Source organism: Mytilus edulis, chromosome 3 (assembly GCF_963676685.1).
Source record: "Mytilus edulis chromosome 3, xbMytEdul2.2, whole genome shotgun sequence".
Lineage (NCBI taxonomy): Eukaryota > Metazoa > Mollusca > Bivalvia > Mytilida > Mytilidae > Mytilus > Mytilus edulis.
The window spans coordinates 86,286,233-86,302,257 of NC_092346.1; the positions used below are offsets into that span (position 1 = coordinate 86,286,233).

The 16,025-nt window shown below is 31.6% G+C and overlaps 1 long non-coding RNA gene across 1 annotated transcript; it reads left to right on the forward strand.

The window, feature by feature from the left end:
- The first annotated feature begins 10,299 nt into the window (after positions 1–10,299).
- Positions 10,300–13,728, forward strand: LOC139517672 (uncharacterized). The gene is made up of 2 exons (XR_011663184.1): positions 10,300–10,409; positions 12,532–13,728. It is a non-coding gene; the product is annotated as an uncharacterized lncRNA (long non-coding RNA).
- The last annotated feature ends 2,297 nt before the right edge of the window (positions 13,729–16,025 follow it).

The window sequence follows — 16,025 nt, forward strand, 5'->3', positions numbered from 1 at the left end:
GACGTGTAAAACCATTCAAACGGGAAAACCAACGGTCTAATCTATATAAAAAAACCGAGAAAATCGTATAAATTACATTAACAAACGACAACTACTGTCCATCAGATTCCTGACTTAGGACAGGGGCAAACATTTGCAGCGGGATTAAACGTTTCAATGGTACCAAACCTTCTCCCTTTTTCTGAAACGATAGCATAACATCACAACATAGAAAAACATACGATAAAATATCAATTGGCAGGCTTAACTCAATCAAAAAACGTAAATTAATAAGCCTGATTAAATGAACATATACTGAAGTTGGTGCCTGTTAAAAATTGGATTGTCTTTCGTCAAATACAAACCTACATTTATATGTATATGCGTAAGCACAGAATACGCTTTGCTAAAATGGCAAGTTTTGAGCTTATTAGTACTAGGAAATTCAATCAAATATTCATTTTACATTAAAGTATAATCATCAACAATAACAGTATAGACTGACATACTTAGACAATTGTTCTTAAGAGTAACGATTGCATCACATACTTAATTATGTGACCAATGTATAAATAATTACAATGCGGCCCATTATTGAAATGTTTACAACGTTAAGCATATGTTTTTTTTTCGAATCATCTGTATCTTATTTCGAGGTATATCAATTTTAACCTCATGTGTCGGGCCCTTGATAGCTTGTTGTTCGGTATGAGCCAAGTCTCCGTGTTGAAGACCGTACGTTGACCTAAAATGGTTTACTTTTAAAAATTGGTACTTGGATGGAGAGTTGTCTCATTGGCATTCATATCACATCTTCTTATATCTACTAAATATGTATTTCAAAACAATACAACTAAAATCGTATATATCTGACTACGTGGGGTGAGTACTAATTGTAGTGAACAGCACTGCATAAATTTTCATGGATTTCAGCCAAATAAAGATCTACTCTTAAGCTATTAATAAAAATTCTTGAGCTGGTATGATTGAGATTTATAACGAATTTTAGATTTTTATCGTCATTTTGGCAGTTAAACTTAACACTTGAATCAACATTTGCACCACAATATTTTGTGGAATTATCTAATATTTTACTGAGTATGGCAAGCTTTGATGCTGCTGTGCTCAATTCTAATTCCAAATTGTTGCCATGCGTCCTAATGGGTTGGATGTGCGATTGTGAGCAGGCATAATGTTCTGTGAATGGCCTTATTTCTGTCTAGCATATATTCTTTGTATATCGGATTTGTGATTTGTATAGTGTTGCGAGAGTTCACACGAATGATTTTTCTTGATTGGACATTTGATGCAGCCATATTGGACTGTCAGGCGGATCTTACTACAGAGGTAAAGAAAAGAGTGGTGTACGGATGTGTTCTTTTTTTTTTAACAAATCAATAACTTTGGTGTTCATTGTACGAGAACAGAATTGAAAATTTATCGTGACTTAATAAAGGTGGTACATATTTGAAATAGTGAAACGAGATATAACACAAAATATGTAAATATTTAATAACAAAACTGAATATCAAATTGTGTCAACAAATCAAAGTAACAAGAAAGTACGATTTGAGAGTACTCGCAGCTACTAAAAGCAAGTTAAAAGCTACAAAAACAATTAATAATAATAAAAAAATCATGCATCAGACACTAAATTTAAGAGTGAAAGAAGTTTGTTTTATAATTCTTTCCCCCTTTAAGTTATAACTTACAAGGAATATCTAGGTAACTGTTCTAATCCACGACCTGAGAGCTACATCTTTAATTTACGTCATTAAGGAACGAATTGTCAGGTCGTGTAAAGGGTGAATTTACAAATAAATTTAAAGTTTGAAGGGTAAATAACACCTATAAAGATAAGAAGATGTGGTATGATTGTCAATAGGACAACTCTCCACGTGTATATACGTAACGTCAAGTAAATGTCAGATGCCGATTATATATTTAATGAGATTGCTTATGTATACAAATATTTAAAGCTACATCTTTAATTTACGTCATTTAGGAACGCTTTGTCAGGTCGTGTAAAGGGTGAATTTACAAATAAATATCAAGTTTGAAGGGTCAATAACACCTATAAAGATAAGAAGATGTGGTATGATTGTCAATGGGACAAATCTCCATGTGTATATACGTTATGTCAAGTAAATGTCAGATGCCGATTATATATTTAATGAGATTGCTTATGTATACAAATATTTAAAGCTATGATTCATAGATGATATTTATTGCTATACAGTTGAAAGTAAATTATGAGCTCATTGGGAAAAGGCGTTATTATTGTCACGGGTCATCCTTTGATTAAGGCATTATATATACCTATAATCACAACCAGTACTATATCTTTCGTAAGGTATCATTTAGCTTAGTTTCTAAACCTTCTCATGTAGTTGTATATATTTCCTTTAAATGCATAATTATTATTATTACTATTCTTATTTGTTTCTATTCTTAAAAAGTTTCTGACAGTGTCACCCTAGAACTTCTTCATGCCTAGAACTATTTCCGACAGTCCCATCATTAGAACCGTTTTACAGTTCTACCCTAGAATCGTTCTATGGTAAAACTATTCCCGACTATTTATAACAGTTATTTCACATATTATCATTATAGTTTTAAATGGAGAGTAAAAATAAACTCTAGCTGTACTAGTGAGGGTTTAATTACAAGAAAAACCTTTTATTATAATATTATATCATTTCACTTCTTCTGCACCTTTATTTAATCATCTGAAGAGAAGAACAGAGAATAAATTATATATAACGAGTTTGTGTCGAAATACAAGAGTATCATTTTATCCCGATATCAAATGTAATTATGTTTCTCACGGTATTCTATAACTCTCCAGAAACAATGCTCAAGGAAACCTTATACTTCCTTAACCAATCATACAATGTTTCAAAAAAATCTTTTATGAATTCTGGACCATACTTCGGAAAAAGTTTGCCTACATCTAATTGGAACATAATAAATGTTTTATTGCTTTCAAATACAACATGAAATCAACCAGCTTTTTCTTAATCTATTTCTATATGCCTATGATATCATATGCAGTTGTACTCTATCTATAATTGAACATCATACGTTTTACTAGTACTCTTATGGTTTCGTGAACATTTTACTATGTTACATTGTACTAACGCATTCGTGTACATTCGTGTACATACATAGATATAGGAAGATGCGGTGTGAGTGCCAATGAGACACCTCTCCATCCAAATAACAATTTATAAAAGTATTCTTTATTTTTTTGTTATAAAAACTGTCATTTTTTGTATAAGGGTTTCCGATTATACAATTGTTTAAAAAATCTTACATGAATTCCGAACCATCTTAGGGAAAAATTGTCTACATCATTTAGGAACATATAAATGTTTTATTACTTTCAAATACAAATGCAAAATCATTTATTTAAAAGGATTGGTTGTAAAAAATAATCAAGTAATCCTTTAAAAAAAAATGTTCTTGGTGCTGTCACATCATAACAACGATTCCATTGAAGATATAATATCACAATGGCACAATAATTAGAATTATATTATACGACAAGCTCAGAGGGGGGTCTTCCTAGTTTGTCTTTTGTCATGACTTTAAGTTATGTTAGGTATAATTTTCGTGTTGATGATAGATTTTTTTGTTATAGTTCCTGTTTAATTAAATACCACATCTTCTTAGACTCGAGACAAAATATAACATGAATCGGTAAAAAGACACATTTTATCCACAACAATATGTTGACCTTTCTTTTGTTTTATAAAATATAAAAAGGTTATGTTTTTAAAGTTGTTCTTTTGTTCTTTTGTTCTTTTTTTTAAAAGTTTACATCTGGTGATATTAATTCCTGCTTATTGACAAAAGCAAACTACGCATGATGTCAAACTATTAATATTTTGTATAAAATGCACCTCATCGTTCTGAAAGAGTCTTTTTGACAATGATTTATGAATAAAAACAATATATATTTTCTCGAAATATTTTGGCATTGTCAATCAGATATATCGTAATTGGTGATGCACGCTATGCAACATATTATCCATTGTTTTCGGTATTCTCATATTCAAATGAGTGATGTCGCTTTTAAGTAAATTTGAAGTCTTTTTTTATTGTTCTCAATATTTTAGTTGTATGCCTTACGGTCAAATAGCTTACTTTTGATTTTGGTGATTGTCGTGTAAGAACCTCCACTTAAAGGGGCATGTGTTTCTTTGTTGTACATCAGTTTATGCGGTTTGATCATAAGTGTTGATACATGTTGCTGAATTATAACCTGTATGTATTATCATAAATGTAGATTCGTGGGGATCTCATTGAATACTAATTTGACATGAATATCAAAAATGTGGTCATGTTTATAAATTTCCTGTTTACAAAACTTTAAATTTTTGGAAAAACTAAGGATTTTCTTATCCTAGGCATAGATTACCTTAGCATTATTTGGCACAACTTTTTGGAATTTTGGATCCTAATGCTCTTCAACTTTGTACTTGTTTGGCTTTATAAATATTTTGATATGAGCGTCACTGATGAGTCTTATGTAGACGAAACGCGCGTCTGGCCTACTAATTTATAATCCTGGTACCTTTGATACCTATATATTAGTAACTATAGTGAACAATTATACGAGATTGTACGAGACAATTTTCAATTCCATACAAAAGTGATAATAAGGAGTATTTTCACTCTTCAACACCATAAGCCGGAGTGAAAAACCATTAATTTAAAAATCACTGTAGCCATACTCAAATAATGTCGAAGTGCTTTTCTGGATTAACATTCATCAAGAGCGCTAATCACCAGAAAAACGAAATCCACTGATGTACCTAATCGAAGCGCTATGTCACACTAATTTATGAGTTTTACAACGAAATGAACAAAAGACTGATAAAGCGTACATTGAAGATTGCATATTTTGGCGTTAATATTGATTCACTTATAGGGTCTTTGCATCGGAACTAAACACATTTATTCAAAAACCAGTTGTTGGCATGACACGGGCTATGTTCTTCTCATATATGTTATGATTGTATGATACTAAACCCCTAACGGGAAGGATTGTGCCTGATGTTCATATGATGAAATCATAATCTTTCAGTTAGTTTAATTGAAGTCTGGAGCTGGCATGTCAGTTAACTGCTAGTAGTCTGTTGTTATTAATATACTATTGTCATTTTGTTTATTTTCTTTGGTTACATCTTCTGACACCAGACTCGGATTTCTCTTGAACTGAGTTTTAATGTGCGTATTGTTATGCGTTTACTTTTCTACATTGGCTAGAGATATACATTGTAGGGGGAGGGTTGAGATCTCACAAACATGTTTAACCTCGCCGCATTTTTGCGCCTGTCCCAAGTCAGGAGCCTCTGGCCTTTGTTAGTCTTGTATTATTTTAATTTTAGTTTCTTGTGTACAATTTGGAAATTAGTATTGCGTTCATTATCACTGTACTAGTATATATTTGTTTAGGGGCCAGCTGAAGGACGCCTCATGCGGGAATTTCTCGCTACATTGAAGACCTGTGACCTTCTACTGTTGTTTTTTTCTATGGTCGGGTTGTTGTCTCTTTGGCACATTCCGCATTTCCATTCTCAATTTTACATACTAAAGTTGGTTCCTTTTTAGCATTGGGTTATCTTTCGTAATGTTGCTTTTTCTCTTACCTTCTTAAGAAATGATACAACCTACATTCATATGTAAATGTGTAAGCACACACTATGATTTGGTAAAATGCCAAATTATAAGCATCAACACAGCTTATCGATTCAGAAAAATTTTCATTTTACATTTAGGTATAAAGTAATCACAAAAATACTGAACTTCGAGGAAAATTCAAACCGAAATGTCTCTTATCAAATGACAAAATCAAAAGCTCTAACACATCAAAGGAATGGATAACGGCTGTCATATTCCTGACTTGGTACATGGTGGATTGAACCTAGTTTTATAGCTAGCTAAACATCTCACTTGTATGACAGTCGCATCAAATTTCATTATAAGGACAACGTTGCGTGAACAAAACAAACAGACATAATATTACAAATGCAGCAGTCAACATTGTATTATAATATTAATTACTAAAATAACATACAAATATATAACATAGAAGCACAAAATGGCATACAAACCAAGCATATTAGCAAAATTAAAGACAAGAATACACAAATTTACCATTGTACAAAAACACAATGATGGGATGTATAATTATATATATTTAACAAAGAAACATAAAAAGGCATACAGACGAAGCACATAGCAAATATAAAAGACAAGCAACAAACAAGTTTTCGAAGTTACACCAAAAGGCATATAACCATCTACAATTACATCATAGATTGAAATACTTTGCCAATTGTACTAACGATTATTTGACCAACGTATGAATAATAACAATGTAGAATGTAATATGGGGACAATTTTTTAAATGGTTACAACGTTTACCGCATGTTTTTTTCGAACCATCTGTATCTTGTATCATGATATATCTTTCTTAACCTAAATATATATTGCAATACGTTAATATTACAACCGTTGTCATCTTACTGCGTGGAGTGAACCCCTGCAGTAAACAGCACTGTCTACGGTAAATAATGTTTTGTCTTACGCATATTCTCCCAATCTCTCTTTCTCTATTGAATGTGTGTGTGAAGCAATTTTGTAAGTCTGTACGACAATATTTGATAAATATTATTTTTACATTATTTTGTACCCGTTTTATGATAGAGGACATGTCCCTTTACGCCATTCCTAAACTAAAGAATTATATATCAGCCAGTCTTCGTACTAGTCTATATGATTTAAATCAAGTTATGTCATCAATATATAAAATGCATGCTGTGTATCAACATATATAAACTTATTCGATAAAAGATGTTACAAACATTTATCATTCAAACTTTATTTGTAAACAGATTATATAAGTATTTGCATCTGCAGCTATAGAATGTGGGGAATTTAATCGTTTGTAGCTTTAGTTTATCTAAAATCTAGAATTTTACAAATTAAGGAAATGTGTAAATGGTGGATATGATGAAGCGCGCGGAGCACATATTGCTCGCACTTGTGTACGCTCATAACGTCAAACAGGAATGAGGTCAGTGCAAGGTATCAACATTATTTTGAATAATCTATTTTATCTTAAAAGCATTTTAAATTGCCATTACTACATTTCGTTATATATGTATAGATATAACGGTGGAGGTATTCAACTAAGCTGAAACTATTTTCATAAGTTATTGTTTTTTTTAAATTTTTCAATTATACCTGTTTCATTTTTGACAATTTTTTGGCACATATAGATATAGGAAGATGTGGTATGAGTGCCAATGAAACAACTCTCCCTCCAAATAACAATTTATAAAAGTAAACCATTATAGGTCAAGGTACAGCCTTCAACACGGAGCAATGGCTCACACCGAACAGCAAGCTATAAAGGGCCAAAAAAATTACTAAAACGATTCAAACGATCTAATCCATATAAAAGCGAGAAAATAAGATTCAACAGAACATTTATCTTAAAATCAAATATATTTTTCTTTTATTATTTCTTATTCAAATAATGAATAAGGCCGTTGGTCTTCCTTGTTTGAATTTTATTATCTCATGCCAGGGCCTATTATGATACCTTTCTTTTACTATGCGGTTTTGGTTTTGATCATTGTTAAAGGCCGGTATTATAGAGTCATTCTTACCCCTGGGGGGGGGGGGGGGGGAGCATTTTATTTTTCCATTAAGGAAAATATGAATCACTACGTATACATATAGTTACTTCTCCCAATAATAATATGCATGTCATTTTATATTACTGTAATGAAATGGTCTTTTATTGCATATACTTTCCAAATTTTCCAAAGAAATGATTGAATTCTGAAATGCTATAATAAAAGTTTGTTAAAAATAAATGTGTTCGTTTTGTCGACACGCGTGTCACTTAAAAGGTTTGTAGTCAGGAAGTCGGGGTGATGCACCTACATGTTGTTACAGGGGTGCCGCTCGCATTCCAAAACATAACCCAATTCGTTTATTGTCTTTGTTCAAAAGTTCGACCTATTTGTATGGCTGACATGAACATGCTTTCTTATTCATATTTACTATGGATGATAAAATGTTAGGTGCAAAATTTTGAAAATATTTATTAACACTTCCACCTCAAAAATAAATTGGTTTAATATTAATAAAAATATTTTGACATATTGATATATAATAATATATTTTTTTATAACATTGCCACCCATTGACATAGGATATGCTTTTCCGTCAATGCATTTATCTAACATCCTGAAAATTGGACATCGGTATATAAATTATTATTTGATAATGTTTGTTGCAAAAATACACTCATAAGGGTCAAAGCAATACCGAGAGCGATACAAACAAATATACAATTAAATACAATGACATTGGAAGACAATAGAACATATATAACGAAAGAGTTCAATTAACAAACCTATCCAGTGACCCTCGTGGTTGCAATAAAACAATACTCTACACAGGGTAAACTGTGAAGATACGATATATTGGACATGTCAAACGAAATTCTCTTTGATGAGATTGAATTTTATTTTAAATTTAAATGGTTATATTTCATGGCGTCATTCAATCGTGATATATTTGTTTTCAACAAGAGACAATTTTTTTTCTTCACTAAAGGGTGCTGAGAATTTCGGTATTTACAGTTTGTGCTCAGAGTTTGTGAATGTTGGACTAGAAAGGAAGACATCTATTCAAGCAAATGCTGATATTATTCAAAGGGAAAAAATAGACAAAGTGTGTCATGAGCTATTCAAAAGCAAAACACCGTGAAAACTTAATACATTTATAAGATTTGATAAACAAGAGAGATGATATAAACAATCATATGTTTCAAACATTTCCAAAACTGTTACCACCCGACCAAAGGCGGTGGAATTTTTAATAAAGGGGGATGAGATAATGAGCGTCTCGTGCTACTAGTTGATATAGGCCGGATCCTTGTTTTAGGACACCGGAATATGACCTAGCTTATATCTACTGCATTAAGTCTCTTGTGGGATAGTTGTCTCAGTTACATTATTGGCACTCAGTCCACATTTTCTTATCTTTATATTTAAAGATGATAATAAAAATGTTAAAGCCATAAAACAACATTTAAAAATGTACGAGATTCTTGATTGTATTTTTTTTTATCACAGTTTGAATTTTGCAACTAATTACTGCATTGGGAAATTATTGGAAAGTTACAAAAAACATAAAGAGAAGCTTCTACTCCTAAAGGATAAACGAACAAGCTTGAAATAGAATTAACAAATCTAAATTTGTTGTTAGCATTTTTTTTATGATGAAAAGTACAGTCACAAATTAGTATACAATCTATTAATACCTATTTCAGGAGAGTAATCTTTTCTATCAGGAGACCCTTTCATATTGACTATGCCATTAAATCTACAGGCTTTGTATGATATTTTACAATAATGAGAGAAACAAATGGATTTCTATGATTTCAATAAATACATATACTATGTATATATAGAGAAATTTGATCGAATTAAAATATTTTCTTAAAAATAGTCAAACGCTCGTTCATAAGCTTCTCTAATTCGAGAATTCGCCAGGGGTGTCTTCGTTGGGGTTCTCGCTATAGGTACATGTATGCAGAGTTAATGACTTTCCTGATTCTCAATCATATATATAGTCCTATATACTGAGTGTCGCACAAGATGTATCCACTCCCTTGTTTAAAATTAGAGTTTAACTTGTCTGAATTTCGGAAAGTAAAGTAATATAATAAATTAAGTGTATAGTTAGCATTTTTCTTCTTTTTTAAAATGAAACTAGGCCTAGTGCATCTACAATATGTGAAATCAGATACGAACAATAAATAAAACAAGTATGACACATACGTTAACGTTGCAATAACTAATGTCAAACAATAAGTTACAAATGTATCAATTGATTGCAACCTTTTTACTTCAGCAACAGTAAAATAACTTATATCACATAGTAACACATAATTTCTTTTAATTTTATGTCATATGTCCACTTAACATCCTGACGATGCTTTTCTCCTTATGTTCCTTTCTTGTAATTTTACACCGTTGTTATGTCTAATACATGTATTGCAGCGTTTGCAGAATATAATTCATTTTCTTTGAATTGAAGTATTTGCTTATACTGTGATCTCGTGATCAGTTTGGAATTGGTAAAGAAAAAAAGACACAATGTGATTGGATGTACATTTCCTGTCAATCTAATATAGCCACCAATAAAATTGCTTATTTTTTGTGTCACTAAGAATCAATAATGACAATCATATTGTTTTTCACAGCAGCCGTTTATTTAAATATATGTCGTTATTCATGTATTGTAGTTTTAACATTGATTGTTTGGGAGATCACACATGTTGTTTATAATCACTGGAATTTTTTAAAGCATGGGTAACATATATTTCGATACTAACAGTAAGTAGCAATGATCTTTATTAATTATCCAAGAAAGAAATTAATGATACTCTTTTATTTAAAAAAAAAAAATTAATACAAGGAAAGAAAGATTTGAAATATTTGTTGCTGTCGGTTAAGATATTTTTCTTCGCTGTAGGATAATACAGTTTACCTAACTGCAAGAGTAAATGTTCTTCCCAACTGAAGTTTTATGTCTATTCCACGGCTAGATAAGTTGTTTAGTATAACTGCAAGGTTACATACACTGCAGAGTTATTTATTTTGGCCTCACTGCATAGGGTACCTAATTATGTTTATTTGTTTATTTATAAAACATAGGTCTGTTTTTTTCCGGTGTATTTTTTTTTTGAATTTCATGCACTTTCCTACATCTTACTTTTTAAAATCCCTGAAATTAAAAGGAGATAACTGAGATATTAAAGTTTATCGGTCGTCCCACTGTCTATATCACTCTGTTCAGCTCTTAATATTATTCCGTATCATGTCTTTGTGACGTCAAATACGTTGACCCGGCCTTAATAACTTTGACCCGGACATATCAGCGACGTCATAATGTTTGAACCGACGTTAATAACTTTGACCCGAACTTATCAAGTCATCTTTTGTGTGCTGGTGAAACAAAGAAAACACTTCTGAAACACGCAAATATAGCCCGATAAATCGATTATCAGATTATCTGCATATTGATATTGTAAAATATCAGCTGCTTGACATTATATGAAGGCTTTTTGATCTCGTTCGCTACGCTCACTCGACAAAAAGCTTCATATTATGTCTCGCAGCTGATATTTTACGATATCAACATGCAGATAACCTAAATTTAGGAATTTGTAACAATGTGATATGAAGCCCTCCACAGCCTACTGTGACTGTCTTAATTTAAATAAAAATTAAAGACATGTGGAAATCCATTGCCAATGGGACTAACGGATGAAGCTACATGTATGAAAGTTCTCTGTATAACAAAATGTAAACAAGTTAAGAGGAACAAAACAACGACGAAAAACACCCCATATAACAGAGCAACCAATTACAACCACTGGATTACAGTTACTGATTTTGGGATAGGCACATACAGAATGTGGTGTGGTTCAACTCACGTTGGTATACACGGTTTTACAAACAATTGATAAAACATATTATATTGTATTATATTGTTAACCTATCAAACTAATTTCACACTAACTGTTTGTTTGCATGATGTGTAAAACACTTCCGTCATGTGTCTATGATGTGTCAATAGTTTTACAAACAATTATTAAGATGTTTGTTGAAACCAGAATGACAGTTCTGCATGAATACGTGTGTGTCTCTCTATAAAGTAACTTGTTTGCTTAAAAGTCAATATTAATTTGCAAAATATTGTTGATTTTCAATCAATAAACAGGTAATAAAAATAAATCAAATAATAATAAATACAAAATGACAAATGTAATAAACAGATGCTGATATTTTAAATTAACTTTAACACAATAAATATTGTATTTCATTAACATGTGATATAATTATTCGTAGAATTTCAAAGTAAACATTCGATCAGCTGGAAAAGAAATGAACATAAAACAGCATTACTCAAATCCCATGTGTTGTGTAATGCAATTTCAATGAAATATTTTTATATTAAATCTATACCAGTGTGTTCTTCAATAACATTATATAACAATATCTGCATGTACTAAAGCTAATTCACAGGTACATTTATACTTCGCTTCATATACAATTATATACCAACAGTATTACACTATTTAAAAAATGTATTTACTTCTTTGAAATATTTAGTGTTACATTATTGAAGGGAAGCTTGTCTACAAGTACGTACATACTGTGGCATAAATGTCTCGGATTGTGGTCTCATGGTTCACTGCTAAATTTTAATTTCTTTTTCGCAAAGATAAACATAGAAAAAATGTCTCCGTAAACTTCTGCCCTCGACTGATTTGCACTTAAATTGTTACCATACGTGTACATTACATACACAACACCAAACTTCCATGATTCGGTATAGTTACATATAAGGCATACATGACATCATTGTTAAAATATATTTGTGAAAAATGTTCTGACATTTTATTTTATGCACTCAAACAGTTCTTTAATTAAAAATGTTTCTTTTTTTCAGATTTGAAATAGCTGTTTGATTTTCTGCGAGGACATATAAAATTTGAAGCATGATGAATACAACATATGAACCAGAGGAGCCGTATATCCCAGCAGTACTGTTTTCATTTGCACAATGGCTAACAACATACTTGCAACCTATTTTATGCATCTTTGGACTAATTGGGAACTTTCTGTCCTTAATAGTATTCTGTTCAAAGAAAATGAGACGCGTTTCATCGAATATTTACCTAGCAGCCTTATCATTTTCCAGTTGTTTATTTCTTATAGCACTTTTACTAGTCTGGATGGAGATATTTCACGTGAGAATCGTGCACGAGAACGTGTGGTGTCACGGTATAATATACACAACATATGTTTGTAGTTTCCTGAATGGATGGTTTGTAGTATGTATTACATTTGAGAACTACATTGTAACTTTTCATTTGAAAAGGGCAACAGTAATATGCTCAGTTCAAAAAGCTAGACTAGTGGTTTTATTGTTGGTACTTTTTGCGCTTGCTTTTTTTGATTTTTCGATTTGGACAACGACAGTGACTGAATATGCGGGTAGGCCTCTGTGTACACAAGCGGAAAAATACTATGAAGTCATTAATATTTACACATATCTTGATGCAGTGATAACCCTCATACTGCCTACGACAGTTCTAGCTGTTCTTATTGGTGCAATTATTTTAAAATACATACGACAAAGTGCTTTACATCGATATGGACAAGCCGAGCCTTTGAGGCACAAAGATCGGTCATTAATGCACATAACTCGAGTACTGTTAGCAGTAGGACTTTCATACATGGTGCTTTTCATGCCAAGTTACATTAATAAAATCCGCTTTATCATTATGTCCAATGTGATGGGAGAATCATACGTTACATTGAAAGATCATATCATAAATCAAATTGTCTTAATTGTGTCATACATGTCATTTTGCTCAAATTTTATATTTTATGTAAAGTGGAGTAAAAACTTTAGAAAAGGCCTGCGGAAACTGTTCTGCTGTGTGATTCCTCGTCAACGATATAATGTTAAAAAAACAGAATATAGACATATATTACTTTCGAGTAAAAGGAATATGACCGTTTCAAATGTTTGACTATGTTATAACAGATATGTTTTGTTTTGTTTCTAATAAATCCAATATAATATGTTTAAACATGTTGGGTGATGGTTGAATTTATCGATTAAAGCAATCAATGATAAGTGCCTTTTGAATGGCAAAAATTACTATTGTGCAAAGTAACGATATTAGCACACTGATATGAAAAGGTGTTAATATAAAAAGAAGATGTGGTATGATTGCCAATGAGACTACTCTCCACAATAGACTATATGACACAGAAGTTAACAACTATAGGTCACCATACGGCCTTCAACAATGCGCAAAACCCATACTGCACAGTCAGCTATAAAGGGCCGGCAAAGTTTTAAGAGCATCTTGTTTTTAAATTTCAATAAGTAGAAAACAAAAAAGACACTAAAATCCAGTTAAATTAACACTTTTACCGATTTAACGGACACTATATTCCATTTTTATACTAAAACTAAACAAAATACTGCATTTTACCTGATGGAAATAATATGCTTTAATATATTCGGTAAAAAGATATGCGGTCAAATTCTTAAGAACATTCTCACTGAAAGAAAAGAGAAAAGATATAAAAATAAACTTTGTATAGTTTCTAAAAAAACAGGATTTCATATGTTGTTGAAAAGTAGGTCAAAAAGAGATAAAAAAGAATCCTATTTTTCATATGTAATTTATTTTCCTAGCCTTTGTCATTTAATATGACCACTTTGTAAGTTTATTGATATAAAACAATTATCACATGAACCACAATTTGTATGGTTATTTCTCATGATCTGTTCGCTAATGTCTGAATTACAAGTGATAATGTATTTCAGATTCCAATTGATATAAAACAAAAAGAAAGGGTGATCAATGAATGTATCCAGGTTTATATAACGTATCGTATCGTCATAGTGTTCTCCTTTTAAACACGGTCATTTGTAAACAGCAATTGTTTTAGTATTTCTATTTGTAATCGTAAAAATTCCTCACTGTATTTATAGTACCTCTAGACTGCAATGATTAAAGTCCTATGTCACACAGACGCCTTATAACACAAGATAGTGTTTTGCACCAAAACGGAAAGTGTTATGCAGAATTTCAAATGTATTTACCATGCAATTGTATCTTACTTGAAGTAACAATAGCAGCTGCGTTTTGACAAATTAAAAAATAATAAACAAACTATGGCGCCATCTCTATACGGTCAAAGATGTAAGCTGAATTTGGCTATAATTATTTCTATGTTTTGTTTGGTCTTATAGTGCCTAATGTTTCGACGTATTTATACATCCCTGGCTTTCAATGTTGAGGATTGAGTTCTCCAAGTGAATGTTAATATGTAGCAAATAGCTTCGATCACAGAGTTTATAAGTATTAATGTTATTTACTAGCACTGGGTTAAGACAACTTCAACAGAGAAGTGCTAGTGCCAGAGGTTATATTAAGTTCAGGATGCATATTAAAATTTTCTAAATTCCTAGTAAATACATCTATAATTTTTAAGAAAGTAAGGTTTCAACTTCCTTAGACAGAGTGTACATCTGCTGGATTTGGCGATTAATTCTTTTAATGTTTTGTGAAATACATTTATACGTTCCTGGCCTTCAACTCTTTGGTTTAAGTGTTCCGGATGCAAGTATAAATAAAAAATATAGCGCTTCCACACACGACATTTTAAGTGTTGGTACATTTATCATTTACTTGAAACATACTGTAAATACAACATTATAAATCCCATATAATTCCTTACTAACAAATACAGTGTTACGTGATGATTCCAGTGTTATTTTCTACAGCGTATTAATCTTTGGTCAATCTCCAGAAAACTTGTCATGCGTTTAATTGAAAGTGACATTCATTTTTCGGCACAAGTCTATTGTTTCGAGTAGCGATACTTTTATACATCCAATCGGATACCATGAACATGGTATGTATCATACGATTGATTGTGAGAAAGGATGAGAAATGAATGAATCGCATACGAATTGGAAAGATTTCCGACTTTCCGTATCTATTAACAATAAAATTGAGAATGGAAATAGGGAATGTGCCAAAGAGACAATAACCCGACCATAGAAAAAAACAACAGCAGAAGGTCACCATCAGGTCTTCAATGTAGCGAGAAATTCCCGCACCCGCAGGCGTCCTTCAACTGGCCCCTAAACAAGAACGCAAATACTAATAATATTTACGTTATAGAAAATGTTATGGATGAATCACAAGTCGAATAAGCAACGAAGTGGACATTTTGTTATGACTTTTACCACATGGGTGTTTTTTTTATGCAAAAAGGCAAATTCATAAAATCAAGAACAAAAAACATTTTTTTAAGAATCAAAACGAACAAAATCGGAAATTTCTTGCAAGAAAAGACGTTGAATACGGATACACCACCAAACAGTGATACATAAAATAGTAAAGAAGAAAT